The following is a 22,327-nucleotide window of genomic DNA, read 5'->3' on the forward strand; positions in this document are numbered from 1 at the left end:
ATAAAGCCAGAAAATAAAGAGCTGTTTAATCACTCAATTGGATTTTTCTGCCAGCATATTTTTTTTCTCTGCAACCCACTGCTAAATTGTGCTTCCTAGCTGTTTTTATAAAATCACTGAATCAAATCTAACTCTGATTACATCAGAGAAGGCCAGGTACCCTACACCATAACAGGGGGTTTGAAATTTTGACTTGTCTACTTAAAGATCACCAAAATCTGATCACAAGGTTAATTACGTCCCTGGGTGGGATTGAACCACCAACCTTTTGGTTAATAGCCAAACACACTAACCGATTGCGCCACAGAGACACTTTGCAAAATTCCATACTGACAAAGGCTAATAAGCATTCATCTAAAACGTTTCCTAGAAAAAGTTTAAAAAGTCAATAATCTGGAGAGTTTTTGTAAGATGTTTCTTCCATCAACCAACGAAGAAACACATTGGTACTTTCCCATGATGAGTGAGTGCTTCAGGATCTCTTGCACTTACATGTGCAGCAGAGTACTGCAATGGAAGCATGCTGGGCCCATAACCCAGAGGTAGGCAGATTGAAACTATCCTCTGCTATATGCATTTTTTTTGTTAATTAAAGTAATCCAAAACTGGGATTGATATTTTGTCTCTTTTATTTTTACTTAAAGTACAATAACTTTTACCATTTTAATTTGTTTTAATAGTATATTGACAGTATTGTTTTCTTTCAAAAATCCACTTCATTTTCTTTACCCTATTATTAAAATGGTAATTGACAAAAACAAACTACATTGTCACCAGAAGAGCAATACAAAATGTACAAGTGATATATTAAAATCATCTTTCCAGCTTGAATTTCAATGATGCATTGGGTCAACAATTTTGTGAGAAACATCTTCACCCTTAAATAAAGATTTTCTTAATTCCTTACCTGTGTGCTAATTAGATATCACCTTGTTTTAACATTAAACAGACTTCCACATGAGAAAGCAGCAAGGATGCAGTGGCGTTAATGTTTCCTGGTGTCAACCTGTATTATTTCAGTAGACATTGAAATGAGGATACATCTTGCTGCCTTTCCAATGAAGCAAGTTTAATTTAGTAATAGGTGAAAAACCATCCCTACAAAGGTGTTAATCAGAGACTTGGCTTTGTGGACACTTTTCAGAGAACAAATTTGTTAGCATAAAAATAAAGCCAGAAAATGAAGAGCTGTTTAATCACGCAATTTGATTTTTTTGCCAGCATATTTCTTTTTCTCTGCAACCCACTGCTAAATTGTGCTTCCTAGATGTTTTTATAAAATCACTGAATCAAATCTAACTCTGATTACATCAGAGAAGGCCAGGTACCCTACACCATAACAGGGGGTATGAAATTTGACTTGTCTACTTAAAGATCACCAAAATCTGATAACAAGGTCAATTACGTCCCTGGGTGGGATTGAACCACCAACCTTTTGGTTAATAGCCGTACACACTAACTGATTGCGCCACAGAGACACTTTGCAAAAGTACATACTGACAAAGGCTAATAAGCATTCATCTAAAACGTTTCCTAGAAAAACTTAAAAAAGTCAATAATCTGGAGAGTTTTTGTAAGATGTTTCTTCCATCAACCAACGAAGAAACACATTGGTACTTTCCCATGATGAGTGAGTGCTTCAGGATCTCTTGAACTTACATGTGCAGCAGAGTACTGCAATGGAAGCATGCTGGGCCCATAACCCAGAGGTAGGCAGATTGAAACTATCCTCTGCTATATGCATTTTTTTTTGTTAATTAAAGTAATCCAAAACTGGGATTGATATTTTGTCTCTTTTATTTTTACTTAAAGTACTATAACTTTTACCATTTTAATTTGTTTTAATAGTATATTGACAGTATTGTTTTCTTTCAAAAATCCACTTCATTTTCTTTACCCTATTATTAAAATGGTAATTGACAAAAACAAACTACATTGTCACCAGAAGAGCAATACAAAATGTACAAGTGATATATTAAAATCATCTTTCCAGCTTGAATTTCAATGTTGCATTGGGTCAACAATTTTGTGAGAAACATCTTCACCCTTAAATAAAGATTTTCTTAATTCCTTACCTGTGTGCTAATTAGATATCACCTTGTTTTCACATTAAACAGACTTCCACATGAGAAAGCAGCAAGGATGCAGTGGCGTTAATGTTTCCTGGTGTCAACTTGTATTATTTCAGTAGACATTGAAATGAGGATGCATCTTGCTGCCTTTCCAATGAAGCAAGTTTAATTTAGTAATAGGTGAAAAACCATCCTTACAAAGGTGTTAATCAGAGACTTGGCTTTGTGGACACTTTTCAGAGAACAAATTTGTTAGCATAAAAATAAAGCCAGAAAATGAAGAGCTGTTTAATCACTCGATTGGATTTTTCTGCCAGCATATTTTTTTTCTCTGCAACCCACTGCTAAATTGTGCTTCCTAGCTGTTTTTTATAAAATCACTGAATCAAATCTAACTCTGATTACATCAGAGAAGGCCATGTACCCTACACCATAAGAGGAGGTTTGAAATGTTGACTTGTCTACTTAAATATCACCAAAATCTGATCACAAGGTTAATTACGTCCCTGGGTGGGATTGAACCACCAACCTTTTGGTTAATAGCTAAACACACTAACCGATTGCGCCACAGAGACACTTTGCAAAAGTCCATACTGACAAAGGCTAATAAGCATTCATCTAAAACGTTTCCTAGAAAAACTTTAAAAAGTCAATAATCTGGAGAGTTTTTGTAAGATGTTTCTTCCATCAACCAACGAAGAAACACATTGGTACTTTCCCATGATGAGTGAGTGCTTCAGGATCTCTTGCACTTACATGTGCAGCAGAGTACTGCAATGGAAGCATGCTGGGCCCATAACCCAGAGGTAGGCAGATTGAAACTATCCTCTGCTATATGAATTTTTTTGTTAATTAAAGTAATCCAAAACTGGGATTGATATTTTGTCTCTTTTATTTTTACTTAAAGTACAATAACTTTTACCATTTTAATTTGTTTTAATAGTATATTGACAGTATTGTTTTCTTTCAAAAATCCACTTCATTTTCTTTACCCTATTATTAATATGGTAATTGACAAAAACAAACTACATTGTCACCAGAAGAGCAATACAAAATGTACAAGTGATATATTAAAATCATCTTTCCAGCTTGAATTTCAATGATGCATTGGGGCAACGATTTTGTGAGAAACATCTTCACCCTTAAATAAAGATTTTCTTAATTCCTTACCTGTGTGCTAATTAGATATCACCTTGTTTTCATATTAAACAGACTTCCACATGAGAAAGCAGCAAGGATGCAGTGGCGTTAATGTTTCCTGGTGTCAACTTGTATTATTTCAGTAGACATTGAAATGAGGATGCATCTTGCTGCCTTTCCAATGAAGCAAGTTTAATTTAGTAATAGGTGAAAAACCATCCTTACAAAGGTGTTAATCAGAGACTTGGCTTTGTGGACACTTTTCAGAGAACAAATTTGTTAGCATAAAAATAAAGCCAGAAAATAAAGAGCTGTTTAATCACTCAATTGGATTTTTCTGCCAGCATATTTTTTTTCTCTGCAACCCACTGCTAAATTGTGCTTCCTAACTGTTTTTATAAAATCACTGAATCAAATCTAACTCTGATTACATCAGAGAAGGCCAGGTACCCTACACCATAACAGGGGGTTTGAAATTTTGACTTGTCTACTTAAAGATCACCAAAATCTGATCACAAGGTTAATTACGTCCCTGGGTGGGATTGAACCACCAACCTTTTGGTTAATAGCCAAACACACTAACCGATTGCGCCACAGAGACACTTTGCAAAAGTCCATACTGACAAAGGCTAATAAGCATTCATCTAAAACGTTTCCTAGAAAAAGTTTAAAAAGTCAATAATCTGGAGAGTTTTTGTAAGATGTTTCTTCCATCAACCAACGAAGAAACACATTGGTACTTTCCCATGATGAGTGAGTGCTTCAGGATCTCTTGCACTTACATGTGCAGCAGAGTACTGCAATGGAAGCATGCTGGGCCCATAACCCAGAGGTAGGCAGATTGAAACTATCCTCTGCTATATGCATTTTTTTTGTTAATTAAAGTAATCCAAAACTGGGATTGATATTTTGTCTCTTTTATTTTTACTTAAAGTACAATAACTTTTACCATTTTAATTTGTTTTAATAGTATATTGACAGTATTGTTTTCTTTCAAAAATCCACTTCATTTTCTTTACCCTATTATTAAAATGGTAATTGACAAAAACAAACTACATTGTCACCAGAAGAGCAATACAAAATGTACAAGTGATATATTAAAATCATCTTTCCAGCTTGAATTTCAATGATGCATTGGGTCAACAATTTTGTGAGAAACATCTTCACCCTTAAATAAAGATTTTCTTAATTCCTTACCTGTGTGCTAATTAGATATCACCTTGTTTTAACATTAAACAGACTTCCACATGAGAAAGCAGCAAGGATGCAGTGGCGTTAATGTTTCCTGGTGTCAACCTGTATTATTTCAGTAGACATTGAAATGAGGATACATCTTGCTGCCTTTCCAATGAAGCAAGTTTAATTTAGTAATAGGTGAAAAACCATCCCTACAAAGGTGTTAATCAGAGACTTGGCTTTGTGGACACTTTTCAGAGAACAAATTTGTTAGCATAAAAATAAAGCCAGAAAATGAAGAGCTGTTTAATAACGCAATTTGATTTTTTTGCCAGCATATTTCTTTTTCTCTGCAACCCACTGCTAAATTGTGCTTCCTAGATGTTTTTATAAAATCACTGAATCAAATCTAACTCTGATTACATCAGAGAAGGCCAGGTACCCTACACCATAACAGGGGGTATGAAATTTGACTTGTCTACTTAAAGATCACCAAAATCTGATAACAAGGTCAATTACGTCCCTGGGTGGGATTGAACCACCAACCTTTTGGTTAATAGCCATACACACTAACTGATTGCGCCACAGAGACACTTTGCAAAAGTACATACTGACAAAGGCTAATAAGCATTCATCTAAAACGTTTCCTAGAAAAACTTAAAAAAGTCAATAATCTGGAGAGTTTTTGTAAGATGTTTCTTCTATCAACCAACGAAGAAACACATTGGTACTTTCCCATGATGAGTGAGTGCTTCAGGATCTCTTGCACTTACATGTGCAGCAGAGTACAGCAATGGAAGCATGCTGGGCCCATAACCCAGAGGTAGGCAGATTGAAACTATCCTCTCCTATATGCATTTTTTTGTTTGTTAATTAAAGTAATCCAAAACTGGGATTGATATTTTGGCTCTTTTATTTTTACTTAAAGTACAATAACTTTTACCATTTTAATTTGTTTTAATAGTATATTGACAGTATTGTTTTCTTTCAAAAATCCACTTAATTTTCTTTACCCTATTATTAAAATGGTAATTGACAAAAACAAACTACATTGTCACCAGAAGAGCAATACAAAATGTACAAGTGATATATTAAAATCATCTTTCCAGCTTGAATTTCAATGATGCATTGGGGCAACGATTTTGTGAGAAACATCTTCACCCTTAAATAAAGATTTTCTTAATTCCTTACCTGTGTGCTAATTAGATATCACCTTGTTTTCACATTAAACAGACTTCCACATGAGAAAGCAGCAAGGATGCAGTGGCGTTAATGTTTCCTGGTGTCAACCTGTATTATTTCAGTAGACATTGAAATGAGGATGCATCTTGCTGCCTTTCCAATGAAGCAAGTTTAATTTAGTAATAGGTGAAAAACCATCCTTACAAAGGTGTTAATCAGAGACTTGGCTTTGTGGACACTTTTCAGAGAACAAATTTGTTAGCATAAAAATAAAGCCAGAAAATAAAGAGCTGTTTAATCACTCAATTGGATTTTTCTGCCAGCATATTTTTTTTCTCTGCAACCCACTGCTAAATTGTGCTTCCTAGCTGTTTTTATAAAATCACTGAATCAAATCTAACTCTGATTACATCAGAGAAGGCCAGGTACCCTACACCATAACAGGGGGTTTGAAATTTTGACTTGTCTACTTAAAGATCACCAAAATCTGATAACAAGGTCAATTAGGTCCCTGGGTGGGATTGAACCACCAACCTTTTGGTTAAAAGCCGTACATACTAACTGATTGCGCCACAGAAACACCTTGCAAAAGTCCATACTGACAAAGGCTAATAAGCATTCATCTAAAACGTTTCCTAGAAAAACTTTAAAAAGTCAATAATCTGGAGAGTTTTTGTAAGATGTTTCTTCCATCAACCAACGAAGAAACACATTGGTACTTTCCCATGATGAGTGAGTGCTTCAGGATCTCTTGAACTTACATGTGCAGCAGAGTATTGCAATGGAAGCATGCTGGGCCCATAACCCAGAGGTAAGCAGATTGAAACTATCCTCTGCTATATGCATTTTTTTTTTGTTAATTAAAGTAATCCAAAACTGGGATTGATATTTTGTCTCTTTTATTTTTACTTAAAGTATAATAACTTTTACCATTTTAATTTGTTTTAATAGTATATTGACATTATTGTTTTCTTTCAAAAATCCACTTCATTTTCTTTACCCTATTATTAAAATGGTAATTGACAAAAACAAACTACATTGTCACCAGAAGAGCAATACAAAATGTACAAGTGATATATTAAAATCATCTTTCCTGCTTGAATTTCAATGATGCATTGGATCAACAATTTTGTGAGAAACATCTTCACCCTTAAATAAAGATTTTCTTAATTCCTTACCTGTGTGCTAATTAGATATCACCTTGTTTTCATATTAAACAGACTTCCACATGAGAAAGCAGCAAGGATGCAGTGGCGTTAATGTTTCCTGGTGTCAACTTGTATTATTTCAGTAGACATTGAAATGAGGATGCATCTTGCTGCCTTTCCAATGAAGCAAGTTTAATTTAGTAATAGGTGAAAAACCATCCTTACAAAGGTGTTAATCAGAGACTTGGCTTTGTGGACACTTTTCAGAGAACAAATTTGTTAGCATAAAAATAAAGCCAGAAAATAAAGAGCTGTTTAATCACTCAATTGGATTTTTCTGCCAGCATATTTTTTTTCTCTGCAACCCACTGCTAAATTGTGCTTCCTAACTGTTTTTATAAAATCACTGAATCAAATCTAACTCTGATTACATCAGAGAAGGCCAGGTACCCTACACCATAACAGGGGGTTTGAAATTTTGACTTGTCTACTTAAAGATCACCAAAATCTGATCACAAGGTTAATTACGTCCCTGGGTGGGATTGAACCACCAACCTTTTGGTTAATAGCCAAACACACTAACCGATTGCGCCACAGAGACACTTTGCAAAAGTCCATACTGACAAAGGCTAATAAGCATTCATCTAAAACGTTTCCTAGAAAAAGTTTAAAAAGTCAATAATCTGGAGAGTTTTTGTAAGATGTTTCTTCCATCAACCAACGAAGAAACACATTGGTACTTTCCCATGATGAGTGAGTGCTTCAGGATCTCTTGCACTTACATGTGCAGCAGAGTACTGCAATGGAAGCATGCTGGGCCCATAACCCAGAGGTAGGCAGATTGAAACTATCCTCTGCTATATGCATTTTTTTTGTTAATTAAAGTAATCCAAAACTGGGATTGATATTTTGTCTCTTTTATTTTTACTTAAAGTACAATAACTTTTACCATTTTAATTTGTTTTAATAGTATATTGACAGTATTGTTTTCTTTCAAAAATCCACTTCATTTTCTTTACCCTATTATTAAAATGGTAATTGACAAAAACAAACTACATTGTCACCAGAAGAGCAATACAAAATGTACAAGTGATATATTAAAATCATCTTTCCAGCTTGAATTTCAATGATGCATTGGGTCAACAATTTTGTGAGAAACATCTTCACCCTTAAATAAAGATTTTCTTAATTCCTTACCTGTGTGCTAATTAGATATCACCTTGTTTTAACATTAAACAGACTTCCACATGAGAAAGCAGCAAGGATGCAGTGGCGTTAATGTTTCCTGGTGTCAACCTGTATTATTTCAGTAGACATTGAAATGAGGATACATCTTGCTGCCTTTCCAATGAAGCAAGTTTAATTTAGTAATAGGTGAAAAACCATCCCTACAAAGGTGTTAATCAGAGACTTGGCTTTGTGGACACTTTTCAGAGAACAAATTTGTTAGCATAAAAATAAAGCCAGAAAATGAAGAGCTGTTTAATCACGCAATTTGATTTTTTTGCCAGCATATTTCTTTTTCTCTGCAACCCACTGCTAAATTGTGCTTCCTAGATGTTTTTATAAAATCACTGAATCAAATCTGATTACATCAGAGAAGGCCAGGTACCCTACACCATAACAGGGGGTATGAAATTTGACTTGTCTACTTAAAGATCACCAAAATCTGATAACAAGGTCAATTACGTCCCTGGGTGGGATTGAACCACCAACCTTTTGGTTAATAGCCGTACACACTAACTGATTGCGCCACAGAGACACTTTGCAAAAGTACATACTGACAAAGGCTAATAAGCATTCATCTAAAACGTTTCCTAGAAAAACTTTAAAAAGTCAATAATCTGGAGAGTTTTTGTAAGATGTTTCTTCTATCAACCAACGAAGAAACACATTGGTACTTTCCCATGATGAGTGAGTGCTTCAGGATCTCTTGCACTTACATGTGCAGCAGAGTACAGCAATGGAAGCATGCTGGGCCCATAACCCAGAGGTAGGCAGATTGAAACTATCCTCTCCTATATGCATTTTTTTGTTTGTTAATTAAAGTAATCCAAAACTGGGATTGATATTTTGGCTCTTTTATTTTTACTTAAAGTACAATAACTTTTACCATTTTAATTTGTTTTAATAGTATATTGACAGTATTGTTTTCTTTCAAAAATCCACTTCATTTTCTTTACCCTATTATTAAAATGGTAATTGACAAAAACAAACTACATTGTCACCAGAAGAGCAATACAAAATGTACAAGTGATATATTAAAATCATCTTTCCAGCTTGAATTTCAATGATGCATTGGGGCAACGATTTTGTGAGAAACATCTTCACCCTTAAATAAAGATTTTCTTAATTCCTTACCTGTGTGCTAATTAGATATCACCTTGTTTTCACATTAAACAGACTTCCACATGAGAAAGCAGCAAGGATGCAGTGGCGTTAATGTTTCCTGGTGTCAACCTGTATTATTTCAGTAGACATTGAAATGAGGATGCATCTTGCTGCCTTTCCAATGAAGCAAGTTTAATTTAGTAATAGGTGAAAAACCATCCTTACAAAGGTGTTAATCAGAGACTTGGCTTTGTGGACACTTTTCAGAGAACAAATTTGTTAGCATAAAAATAAAGCCAGAAAATAAAGAGCTGTTTAATCACTCAATTGGATTTTTCTGCCAGCATATTTTTTTTCTCTGCAACCCACTGCTAAATTGTGCTTCCTAGCTGTTTTTATAAAATCACTGAATCAAATCTAACTCTGATTACATCAGAGAAGGCCAGGTACCCTACACCATAACAGGGGGTTTGAAATTTTGACTTGTCTACTTAAAGATCACCAAAATCTGATAACAAGGTCAATTAGGTCCCTGGGTGGGATTGAACCACCAACCTTTTGGTTAATAGCCGTACATACTAACTGATTGCACCACAGAGACACCTTGCAAAAGTCCATACTGACAAAGGCTAATAAGCATTCATCTAAAACGTTTCCTAGAAAAACTTTAAAAAGTCAATAATCTGGAGAGTTTTTGTAAGATGTTTCTTCCATCAACCAACGAAGAAACACATTGGTACTTTCCCATGATGAGTGAGTGCTTCAGGATCTCTTGAACTTACATGTGCAGCAGAGTACTGCAATGGAAGCATGCTGGGCTCATAACCCAGAGGTAAGCAGATTGAAACTATCCTCTGCTATATGCATTTTTTTTTTGTTAATTAAAGTAATCCAAAACTGGGATTGATATTTTGTCTCTTTTATTTTTACTTAAAGTATAATAACTTTTACCATTTTAATTTGTTTTAATAGTATATTGACATTATTGTTTTCTTTCAAAAATCCACTTCATTTTCTTTACCCTATTATTAAAATGGTAATTGACAAAAACAAACTACATTGTCACCAGAAGAGCAATACAAAATGTACAAGTGATATATTAAAATCATCTTTCCAGCTTGAATTTCAATGATGCATTGGGTCAACAATTTTGTGAGAAACATCTTCACCCTTAAATAAAGATTTTCTTAATTCCTTACCTGTGTGCTAATTAGATATCACCTTGTTTTCACATTAAACAGACTTCCACATGAGAAAGCAGCAAGGATGCAGTGGCGTTAATATTTCCTGGTGTCAACTTGTATTATTTCAGTAGACATTGAAATGAGGATGCATCTTGCTGCCTTTCCAATGAAGCAAGTTTAATTTAGTAATAGGTGAAAAACCATCCTTACAAAGGTGTTAATCAGAGACTTGGCTTTGTGGACACTTTTCAGAGAACAAATTTGTTAGCATAAAAATAAAGCCAGAAAATGAAGAGCTGTTTAATCACTCGATTGGATTTTTCTGCCAGCATATTTTTTTTCTCTGCAACCCACTGCTAAATTGTGCTTCCTAGCTGTTTTTTATAAAATCACTGAATCAAATCTAACTCTGATTACATCAGAGAAGGCCATGTACCCTACACCATAAGAGGAGGTTTGAAATTTTGACTTGTCTACTTAAATATCACCAAAATCTGATCACAAGGTTAATTACGTCCCTGGGTGGGATTGAACCACCAACCTTTTGGTTAATAGCCAAACACACTAACCGATTGCGCCACAGAGACACTTTGCAAAAAGTACATACTGACAAAGGCTAATAAGCATACATCTAGAACGTTTCCTAGAAAACATTAAAAAATCAATAATCTGGAGAGTTTTTGTAAGATGTTTCTTCCATCAACCAACGAATAAACACATTGGTACTTTCCCATGATGAGTGAGTGCTTCAGGATCTCTTGCACTTACATGGGCAGCAGAGTACTGCAATGGAAGCATGCTGGACCCATAACCCAGAGGTAGGCAGATTGAAACTATCCTTTGCTATATGCATTTTTTTTGTTAATTTAAGTAATCAAAACTGGGATTGATATTTTTGCTCTTTTATTTTTACTTAAAGTACAATAACTTTTACCATTTTAATTTGTTTTAATAGTATATTGACAGTATAGTTTTCTTTCAAAAATCCACTTAATTTTCTTTACCCTGTTATTAAAATGGTAATTGACAAAAAAACTACATTGTCACCAGAAGAGCAATAAAAAATGTACAAGTGATATATTTAAATCATCTTTCCAGCTTGAATTTCAATGATGCATTGGGGCAACAATTTTGTGAGAAACATCTTCACCCTTAAATAAAGATTTTCGTAATTCCTTACCTGTGTGCTAATTAGATATCACCTTGTTTTCACATTAAACAGACTTCCACATGAGAAAGCAGCAAGGATGCAGTGGCGTTAATGTTTCCTGGTGTCAACCTGTATTATTTCAGTAGACATTGAAATGAGGATGCATCTTGCTGCCTTTCCAATGAAGCAAGTTTAATTTAGTAATAGGTGAAAAACAATCCCTACAAAGGTGTTAATCAGAGACTTGGCTTTGTGGACACTTTTCAGAGAACAAATTTGTTAGCATAAAAATAAAGCCAGAAAATAAAGAGCTGTTTAATCACGCAATTTGATTTTTTTGCCAGCATATTTCTTTTTCTCTGCAACCCACTGCTAAATTGTGCTTCCTAGATGTTTTTATAAAATCACTGAATCAAATCTAACTCTGATTACATCAGAGAAGGCCAGGTACCCTACACCATAAGAGGGGGTATGAAATTTGACTTGTCTACTTAAAGATCACCAAAATCTGATAACAAGGTCAATTAGGTCCCTGGGTGGGATTGAACCACCAACCTTTTGGTTAATAGCCGTACACACTAACTGATTGCGCCACAGAGACACTTTGCAAAAGGTCATACTGACAAAGGCTAATAAGCATTCATCTATAACGTTTCCTAGAAAAACTTTAAAAAGTCAATAATCTGGAGAGTTTTTGTAAGATGTTTCTTCCATCAACCAACGAAGAAACACATTGGTACTTTCCCATGATGAGTGAGTGCTTCAGGATCTCTTGCACTTACATGTGCAGCAGAGTACTGCAATGGAAGCATGCTGGGCCCATAACCCAGAGGTAAGCAGATTGAAACTATCCTCTGATATATGCATTTTTTTTTGTTAATTAAAGTAATCCAAAACTGGGATTGATATTTTGGCTCTTTTATTTTTACTTAAAGTACAATAACTTTTACCATTTTAATTTGTTTTAATAGTATATTGACATTATTGTTTTCTTTCAAAAATCCACTTCATTTTCTTTACCCTATTATTAAAATGGTAATTGACAAAAACAAACTACATTGTCACCAGAAGAGCAATACAAAATGTACAAGTGATATATTAAAATCATCTTTCCAGCTTGAATTTCAATGATGCATTGGGTCAATAATTTTGTGAGAAACATCTTCACCCTTAAATAAAGATTTTCTTAATTCCTTACCTGTGTGCTAATTAGATATCACCTTGTTTTCACATTAAACAGACTTCCACATGAGAAAGCAGCAAGGATGCAGTGGCGTTAATGTTTCCTGGTGTCAACCTGTATTATTTCAGTAGACATTGAAATGAGGATACATCTTGCTGCCTTTCCAATGAAGCAAGTTTAATTTAGTAATAGGTGAAAAACCATCCCTACAAAGGTGTTAATCAGAGACTTGGCTTTGTGGACACTTTTCAGAGAACAAATTTGTTAGCATAAAAATAAAGCCAGAAAATGAAGAGCTGTTTAATCACGCAATTTGATTTTTTTGCCAGCATATTTCTTTTTCTCTGCAACCCACTGCTAAATTGTGCTTCCTAGATGTTTTTATAAAATCACTGAATCAAATCTAACTCTGATTACATCAGAGAAGGCCAGGTACCCTACACCATAACAGGGGGTATGAAATTTGACTTGTCTACTTAAAGATCACCAAAATCTGATAACAAGGTCAATTACGTCCCTGGGTGGGATTGAACCACCAACCTTTTGGTTAATAGCCGTACACACTAACTGATTGCACCACAGAGACACTTTGCAAAAGTACATACTGACAAATGCTAATAAGCATTCATCTAAAACGTTTCCTAGAAAAACTTAAAAAAGTCAATAATCTGGAGAGTTTTTGTAAGATGTTTCTTCTATCAACCAACGAAGAAACACATTGGTACTTTCCCATGATGAGTGAGTGCTTCAGGATCTCTTGCACTTACATGTGCAGCAGAGTACAGCAATGGAAGAATGCTGGGCCCATAACCCAGAGGTAGGCAGATTGAAACTATCCTCTGCTATATGCATTTTTTTGTTTGTTAATTAAAGTAATCCAAAACTGGGATTGATATTTTGGCTCTTTTATTTTTACTTAAAGTACAATAACTTTTACCATTTTAATTTGTTTTAATAGTATATTGACAGTATTGTTTTCTTTCAAAAATCCACTTAATTTTCTTTACCCTATTATTAAAATGGTAATTGACAAAAACAAACTACATTGTCACCAGAAGAGCAATACAAAATGTACAAGTGATATATTAAAATCATCTTTCCAGCTTGAATTTCAATGATGCATTGGGGCAACGATTTTGTGAGAAACATCTTCACCCTTAAATAAAGATTTTCTTAATTCCTTACCTGTGTGCTAATTAGATATCACCTTGTTTTCACATTAAACAGACTTCCACATGAGAAAGCAGCAAGGATGCAGTGGCGTTAATGTTTCCTGGTGTCAACCTGTATTATTTCAGTAGACATTTAAATGAGGATGCATCTTGCTGCCTTTCCAATGAAGCAAGTTTAATTTAGTAATAGGTAAAAAACCATCCTTACAAAGGTGTTAATCAGAGACTTGGCTTTGTGGACACTTTTCAGAGAACAAATTTGTTAGCATAAAAATAAAGCCAGAAAATAAAGAGCTGTTTAATCACTCAATTGGATTTTTCTGCCAGCATATTTTTTTTCTCTGCAACCCACTGCTAAATTGTGCTTCCTAGCTGTTTTTATAAAATCACTGAATCAAATCTAACTCTGATTACATCAGAGAAGGCCAGGTACCCTACACCATAACAGGGGGTTTGAAATTTTGACTTGTCTACTTAAAGATCACCAAAATCTGATAACAAGGTCAATTAGGTCCCTGGGTGGGATTGAACCACCAACCTTTTGGTTAATAGCCGTACATACTAACTGATTGCGCCACAGAGACACTTTGCAAAAGTCCATACTGACAAAGGCTAATAAGCATTCATCTAAAACGTTTCCTAGAAAAACTTTAAAAAGTCAATAATCTGGAGAGTTTTTGTAAGATGTTTCTTCCATCAACCAACGAAGAAACACATTGGTACTTTCCCATGATGAGTGAGTGCTTCAGGATCTCTTGCACTTACATGTGCAGCAGAGTACTGCAATGGAAGCATGCTGGGCCCATAACCCAGAGGTAGGCAGATTGAAACTATCCTCTGCTATATGCATTTTTTTTGTTAATTAAAGTAATCCAAAACTGGGATTGATATTTTGTCTCTTTTTTTTTTACTTAAAGTACAATAACTTTTACCATTTTAATTTGTTTTAATAGTATATTGACAGTATTGTTTTCTTTCAAAAATCCACTTCATTTTCTTTACCCTATTATTAAAATGGTAATTGACAAAAACAAACTACATTGTCACCAGAAGAGCAATACAAAATGTACAAGTGATATATTAAAATCATCTTTCCAGCTTGAATTTCAATGATGCATTGGGGCAACGATTTTGTGAGAAACATCTTCACCCTTAAATAAAGATTTTCTTAATTCCTTACCTGTGTGCTAATTAGATATCACCTTGTTTTCACATTAAACAGACTTCCACATGAGAAAGCAGCAAGGATGCAGTGGTGTTAATGTTTCCTGGTGTCAACCTGTATTATTTCAGTAGACATTGAAATGAGGATACATCTTGCTGCCTTTCCAATGAAGCAAGTTTAATTTAGTAATAGGTGAAAAACCATCCCTACAAAGGTGTTAATCAGAGACTTGGCTTTGTGGACACTTTTCAGAGAACAAATTTGTTAGCATAAAAATAAAGCCAGAAAATGAAGAGCTGTTTAATCACGCAATTTGATTTTTTTGCCAGCATATTTCTTTTTCTCTGCAACCCACTGCTAAATTGTGCTTCCTAGATGTTTTTATAAAATCACTGAATCAAATCTAACTCTGATTACATCAGAGAAGGCCAGGTACCCTACACCATAACAGGGGGTATGAAATTTGACTTGTTTACTTAAAGATCACCAAAATCTGAAAACAAGGTCAATTACGTCCCTGGGTCGGATTGAACCACCAACCTTTTGGTTAATAGCCGTACACACTAACTGATTGCACCACAGAGACACTTTGCAAAAGTACATACTGACAAATGCTAATAAGCATTCATCTAAAACGTTTCCTAGAAAAACTTAAAAAAGTCAATAATCTGGAGAGTTTTTGTAAGATGTTTCTTCTATCAACCAACGAAGAAACACATTGGTACTTTCCCATGATGAGTGAGTGCTTCAGGATCTCTTGCACTTACATGTGCAGCAGAGTACAGCAATGGAAGAATGCTGGGCCCATAACCCAGAGGTAGGCAGATTGAAACTATCCTCTGCTATATGCATTTTTTTGTTTGTTAATTAAAGTAATCCAAAACTGGGATTGATATTTTGGCTCTTTTATTTTTACTTAAAGTACAATAACTTTTACCATTTTAATTTGTTTTAATAGTATATTGACAGTATTGTTTTCTTTCAAAAATCCACGTAATTTTCTTTACCCTATTATTAAAATGGTAATTGACAAAAACAAACTACATTGTCACCAGAAGAGCAATACAAAATGTACAAGTGATATATTAAAATCATCTTTCCAGCTTGAATTTCAATGATGCATTGGGGCAACGATTTTGTGAGAAACATCTTCACCCTTAAATAAAGATTTTCTTAATTCCTTACCTGTGTGCTAATTAGATATCACCTTGTTTTCACATTAAACATACTTCCACATGAGAAAGCAGCAAGGATGCAGTGGCGTTAATGTTTCCTGGTGTCAACCTGTATTATTTCAGTAGACATTGAAATGAGGATGCATCTTGCTGCCTTTCCAATGAAGCAAGTTTAATTTAGTAATAGGTGAAAAACCATCCTTACAAAGGTGTTAATCAGAGACTTGGCTTTGTGGACACTTTTCAGAGAACAAATTTGTTAGCATAAAAATAAAGCCAGAAAATAAAGAGCTGTTTAATCACTCAATTGGATTTTTCTGCCAGCATATTTTTTTTCTCTGCAACCCACTGCTAAATTGTGCTTCCTAGCTGTTTTTATAAAATCACTGAATCAAATCTAACTCTGATTACATCAGAGAAGGCCAGGTACCCTACACCATAACAGGGGGTTTGAAATTTTGACTTGTCTACTTAAAGATCACCAAAATCTGATAACAAGGTCAATTAGGTCCCTGGGTGGGATTGAACCACCAACCTTTTGGTTAATAGCCGTACATACTAACTGATTGCGCCACAGAGACACTTTGCAAAAGTTCATACTGACAAAGGCTAATAAGCATTCATCTAAAACGTTTCCTAGAAAAACTTAAAAAAGTCAATAATCTGGAGAGTTTTTGTAAGATGTTTCTTCTATCAACCAACGAAGAAACACATTGGTACTTTCCCATGATGAGTGAGTGCTTCAGGATCTCTTGCACTTACATGTGCAGCAGAGTACAGCAATGGAAGAATGCTGGGCCCATAACCCAGAGGTAGGCAGATTGAAACTATCCTCTGCTATATGCATTTTTTTGTTTGTTAATTAAAGTAATCCAAAACTGGGATTGATATTTTGGCTCTTTTATTTTTACTTAAAGTACAATAACTTTTACCATTTTAATTTGTTTTAATAGTATATTGACAGTATTGTTTTCTTTCAAAAATCCACGTAATTTTCTTTACCCTATTATTAAAATGGTAATTGACAAAAACAAACTACATTGTCACCAGAAGAGCAATACAAAATGTACAAGTGATATATTAAAATCATCTTTCCAGCTTGAATTTCAATGATGTATTGGGGCAACGATTTTGTGAGAAACATCTTCACCCTTAAATAAAGATTTTCTTAATTCCTTACCTGTGTGCTAATTAGATATCACCTTGTTTTCACATTAAACATACTTCCACATGAGAAAGCAGCAAGGATGCAGTGGCGTTAATGTTTCCTGGTGTCAACCTGTATTATTTCAGTAGACATTGAAATGAGGATGCATCTTGCTGCCTTTCCAATGAAGCAAGTTTAATTTAGTAATAGGTGAAAAACCATCCTTACAAAGGTGTTAATCAGAGACTTGGCTTTGTGGACACTTTTCAGAGAACAAATTTGTTAGCATAAAAATAAAGCCAGAAAATAAAGAGCTGTTTAATCACTCAATTGGATTTTTCTGCCAGCATATTTTTTTTCTCTGCAACCCACTGCTAAATTGTGCTTCCTAGCTGTTTTTATAAAATCACTGAATCAAATCTAACTCTGATTACATCAGAGAAGGCCAGGTACCCTACACCATAACAGGGGGTTTGAAATTTTAACTTGTCTACTTAAAGATCACCAAAATCTGATAACAAGGTCAATTAGGTCCCTGGGTGGGATTGAACCACCAACCTTTTGGTTAATAGCCGTACATACTAACTGATTGCGCCACAGAGACACTTTGCAAAAGTTCATACTGACAAAGGCTAATAAGCATTCATCTAAAACGTTTCCTAGAAAAACTTTAAAAAGTCAATAATCTGGAGAGTTTTTGTAAGATGTTTCTTCCATCAACCAACGAAGAAACACATTGGTACTTTCCCATGATGAGTGAGTGCTTCAGGATCTCTTGCACTTACATGTGCAGCAGAGTACTGCAATGGAAGCATGCTGGGCCCATAACCCAGAGGTAGGCAGATTGAAACTATCCTCTGCTATATGCATTTTTTTTTTGTTAATTAAAGTAATCCAAAACTGGGATTGATATTTTGGCTCTTTTATTTTTACTTAAAGTACAATAACTTTTACCATTTTAATTTGTTTTAATAGTATATTGACAGTATTGTTTTCTTTCAAAAATCCACTTCATTTTCTTTACCCTATTATTAAAATGGTAATTGACAAAAACAAACTACATTGTCACCAGAAGAGCAATACAAAATGTACAAGTGATATATTAAAATCATCTTTCCAGCTTGAATTTCAATGATGCATTGGGGCAACGATTTTGTGAGAAACATCTTCACCCTTAAATAAAGATTTTCTTAATTCCTTACCTTCGTGCTAATTAGATATCACCTTGTTTTCACATTAAACAGACTTCCACATGAGAAAGCAGCAAGGATGCAGTGGCGTTAATGTTTCCTGGTGTCAACCTGTATTATTTCAGTAGACATTGAAATGAGGATGCATCTTGCTGCCTTTCCAATGAAGCAAGTTTAATTTAGTAATAGGTGAAAAACCATCCTTACAAAGGTGTTAATCAGAGACTTGGCTTTGTGGACACTTTTCAGAGAACAAATTTGTTAGCATAAAAATAAAGCCAGAAAATAAAGAGCTGTTTAATCACTCAATTGGATTTTTCTGCCAGCATATTTTTTTTCTCTGCAACCCACTGCTAAATTGTGCTTCCTAGCTGTTTTTATAAAATCACTGAATCAAATCTAACTCTGATTACATCAGAGAAGGCCAGGTACCCTACACCATAACAGGGGGTTTGAAATTTTGACTTGTCTACTTAAAGATCACCAAAATCTGATAACAAGGTCAATTAGGTCCCTGGGTGGGATTGAACCACCAACCTTTTGGTTAATAGCCGTACATACTAACTGATTGCGCCACAGAGACACTTTGCAAAAGTCCATACTGACAAAGGCTAATAAGCATTCATCTAAAACGTTTCCTAGAAAAACTTTATAAAGTCAATAATCTGGAGAGTTTTTGTAAGATGTTTCTTCGATCAACCAACGAAGAAACACATTGGTACTTTCCCATGATGAGTGAGTGCTTCAGGATCTCTTGCACTTACATGTGCAGCAGAGTACTGCAATGCAAGCATGCTGGGCCCATAACCCAGAGGTAGGCAGATTGAAACTATCCTCTGCTATATTCATTTTTTTTGTTAATTAAAGTAATCCAAAACTGGGATTGATATTTTGTCTCTTTTATTTTTACTTAAAGTACAATAACTTTTACCATTTTAATTTGTTTTAATAGTATATTGACAGTATTGTTTTCTTTCAAAAATCCACTTCATTTTCTTTACCCTATTATTAAAATGGTAATTGACAAAAACAAACTACATTGTCACCAGAAGAGCAATACAAAATGTACAAGTGATATATTAAAATCATCTTTCCAGCTTGAATTTCAATGATGCATTGGGTCAATAATTTTGTGAGAAACATCTTCACCCTTAAATAAAGATTTTCTTAATTCCTTACCTGTGTGCTAATTAGATATCACCTTGTTTTCACATTAAACAGACTTCCACATGAGAAAGCAGCAAGGATGCAGTGGCGTTAATGTTTCCTGGTGTCAACCTGTATTATTTCAGTAGACATTGAAATGAGGATACATCTTGCTGCCTTTCCAATGAAGCAAGTTTAATTTAGTAATAGGTGAAAAACCATCCCTACAAAGGTGTTAATCAGAGACTTGGCTTTGTGGACACTTTTCAGAGAACAAATTTGTTAGCATAAAAATAAAGCCAGAAAATGAAGAGCTGTTTAATCACGCAATTTGATTTTTTTGCCAGCATATTTCTTTTTCTCTGCAACCCACTGCTAAATTGTGCTTCCTAGATGTTTTTATAAAATCACTGAATCAAATCTAACTCTGATTACATCAGAGAAGGCCAGGTACCCTACACCATAACAGGGGGTATGAAATTTGACTTGTTTACTTAAAGATCACCAAAATCTGATAACAAGGTCAATTACGTCCCTGGGTGGGATTGAACCACCAACCTTTTGGTTAATAGCCGTACACACTAACTGATTGCACCACAGAGACACTTTGCAAAAGTACATACTGACAAATGCTAATAAGCATTCATCTAAAACGTTTCCTAGAAAAACTTAAAAAAGTCAATAATCTGGAGAGTTTTTGTAAGATGTTTCTTCTATCAACCAACGAAGAAACACATTGGTACTTTCCCATGATGAGTGAGTGCTTCAGGATCTCTTGCACTTACATGTGCAGCAGAGTACAGCAATGGAAGAATGCTGGGCCCATAACCCAGAGGTAGGCAGATTGAAACTATCCTCTGCTATATGCATTTTTTTGTTTGTTAATTAAAGTAATCCAAAACTGGGATTGATATTTTGGCTCTTTTATTTTTACTTAAAGTACAATAACTTTTACCATTTTAATTTGTTTTAATAGTATATTGACAGTATTGTTTTCTTTCAAAAATCCACTTCATTTTCTTTACCCTATTATTAAAATGGTAATTGACAAAAACAAACTACATTGTCACCAGAAGAGCAATACAAAATGTACAAGTGATATATTAAAATCATCTTTCCAGCTTGAATTTCAATGATGCATTGGGGCAACGATTTTGTGAGAAACATCTTCACCCTTAAATAAAGATTTTCTTAATTCCTTACCTGTGTGCTAATTAGATATCACCTTGTTTTCACATTAAACAGACTTCCACATGAGAAAGCAGCAAGGATGCAGTGGCGTTAATGTTTCCTGGTGTCAACCTGTATTATTTCAGTAGACATTGAAATGAGGATGCATCTTGCTGCCTTTCCAATGAAGCAAGTTTAATTTAGTAATAGGTGAAAAACCATCCTTACAAAGGTGTTAATCAGAGACTTGGCTTTGTGGACACTTTTCAGAGAACAAATTTGTTAGCATAAAAATAAAGCCAGAAAATAAAGAGCTGTTTAATCACTCAATTTGATTTTTCTGCCAGCATATTTTTTTTCTCTGCAACCCACTGCTAAATTGTGCTTCCTAGCTGTTTTTATAAAATCACTGAATCAAATCTAACTCTGATTACATCAGAGAAGGCCAGGTACCCTACACCATAACAGGGGGTTTGAAATTTTGACTTGTCTACTTAAAGATCACCAAAATCTGATAACAAGGTCAATTAGGTCCCTGGGTGGGATTGAACCACCAACCTTTTGGTTAATAGCCGTACATACTAACTGATTGCGCCACAGAGACACTTTGCAAAAGTTCATACTGACAAAGGCTAATAAGCATTCATCTAAAACGTTTCCTAGAAAAACTTTAAAAAGTCAATAATCTGGAGAGTTTTTGTAAGATGTTTCTTCCATCAACCAACGAAGAAACACATTGGTACTTTCCCATGATGAGTGAGTGCTTCAGGATCTCTTGCACTTACATGTGCAGCAGAGTACTGCAATGGAAGCATGCTGGGCCCATAACCCAGAGGTAGGCAGATTGAAACTATCCTCTGCTATATGCATTTTTTTTTGTTAATAAAAGTAATCCAAAACTGGGATTGACATTTTGGCTCTTTTATTTTTACTTAAAGTACAATAACTTTTACCATTTTAATTTGTTTTAATAGTATATTGACAGTATTGTTTTCTTTCAAAAATCCACTTCATTTTCTTTACCCTATTATTAAAATGGTAATTGACAAAAACAAACTACATTGTCACCAGAAGAGCAATACAAAATGTACAAGTGATATATTAAAATCATCTTTCCAGCTTGAATTTCAATGATGCATTGGGTCAATAATTTTGTGAGAAACATCTTCACCCTTAAATAAAGATTTTCTTAATTCCTTACCTGTGTGCTAATTAGATATCACCTTGTTTTCACATTAAACAGACTTCCACATGAGAAAGCAGCAAGGATGCAGTGGCGTTAATGTTTCCTGGTGTCAACCTGTATTATTTCAGTAGACATTGAAATGAGGATACATCTTGCTGCCTTTCCAATGAAGCAAGTTTAATTTAGTAATAGGTGAAAAACCATCCCTACAAAGGTGTTAATCAGAGACTTGGCTTTGTGGACACTTTTCAGAGAACAAATTTGTTAGCATAAAAATAAAGCCAGAAAATGAAGAGCTGTTTAATCACGCAATATGATTTTTTTGCCAGCATATTTCTTTTTCTCTGCAACCCACTGCTAAATTGTGCTTCCTAGATGTTTTTATAAAATCACTGAATCAAATCTAACTC

The 22,327-nt window shown here is 34.6% G+C and overlaps 4 non-coding genes across 4 annotated transcripts; all 4 read right to left on the reverse strand.

Annotated features, from left to right (window-relative positions):
• Window positions 1–237: 237 nt before the first annotated feature.
• Window positions 238–311, reverse strand: TRNAN-AUU (transfer RNA asparagine (anticodon AUU)). The gene has a single exon. It is a non-coding gene; the product is annotated as a tRNA-Asn (tRNA).
• Window positions 312–3,739: 3,428 nt separating this feature from the next.
• TRNAN-AUU (transfer RNA asparagine (anticodon AUU)) lies at window positions 3,740–3,813 on the reverse strand. The gene has a single exon. It is a non-coding gene; the product is annotated as a tRNA-Asn (tRNA).
• Window positions 3,814–7,245: 3,432 nt separating this feature from the next.
• TRNAN-AUU (transfer RNA asparagine (anticodon AUU)) lies at window positions 7,246–7,319 on the reverse strand. Its single transcript has one exon. It is a non-coding gene; the product is annotated as a tRNA-Asn (tRNA).
• Window positions 7,320–10,746: 3,427 nt separating this feature from the next.
• Window positions 10,747–10,820, reverse strand: TRNAN-AUU (transfer RNA asparagine (anticodon AUU)). Its single transcript has one exon. It is a non-coding gene; the product is annotated as a tRNA-Asn (tRNA).
• Between the last annotated feature and the right edge of the window lie 11,507 nt (window positions 10,821–22,327).

Source organism: Pseudophryne corroboree, unplaced genomic scaffold (genome assembly GCF_028390025.1).
Source record: "Pseudophryne corroboree isolate aPseCor3 unplaced genomic scaffold, aPseCor3.hap2 scaffold_428, whole genome shotgun sequence".
In the NCBI taxonomy this organism is placed as follows: domain Eukaryota; kingdom Metazoa; phylum Chordata; class Amphibia; order Anura; family Myobatrachidae; genus Pseudophryne; species Pseudophryne corroboree.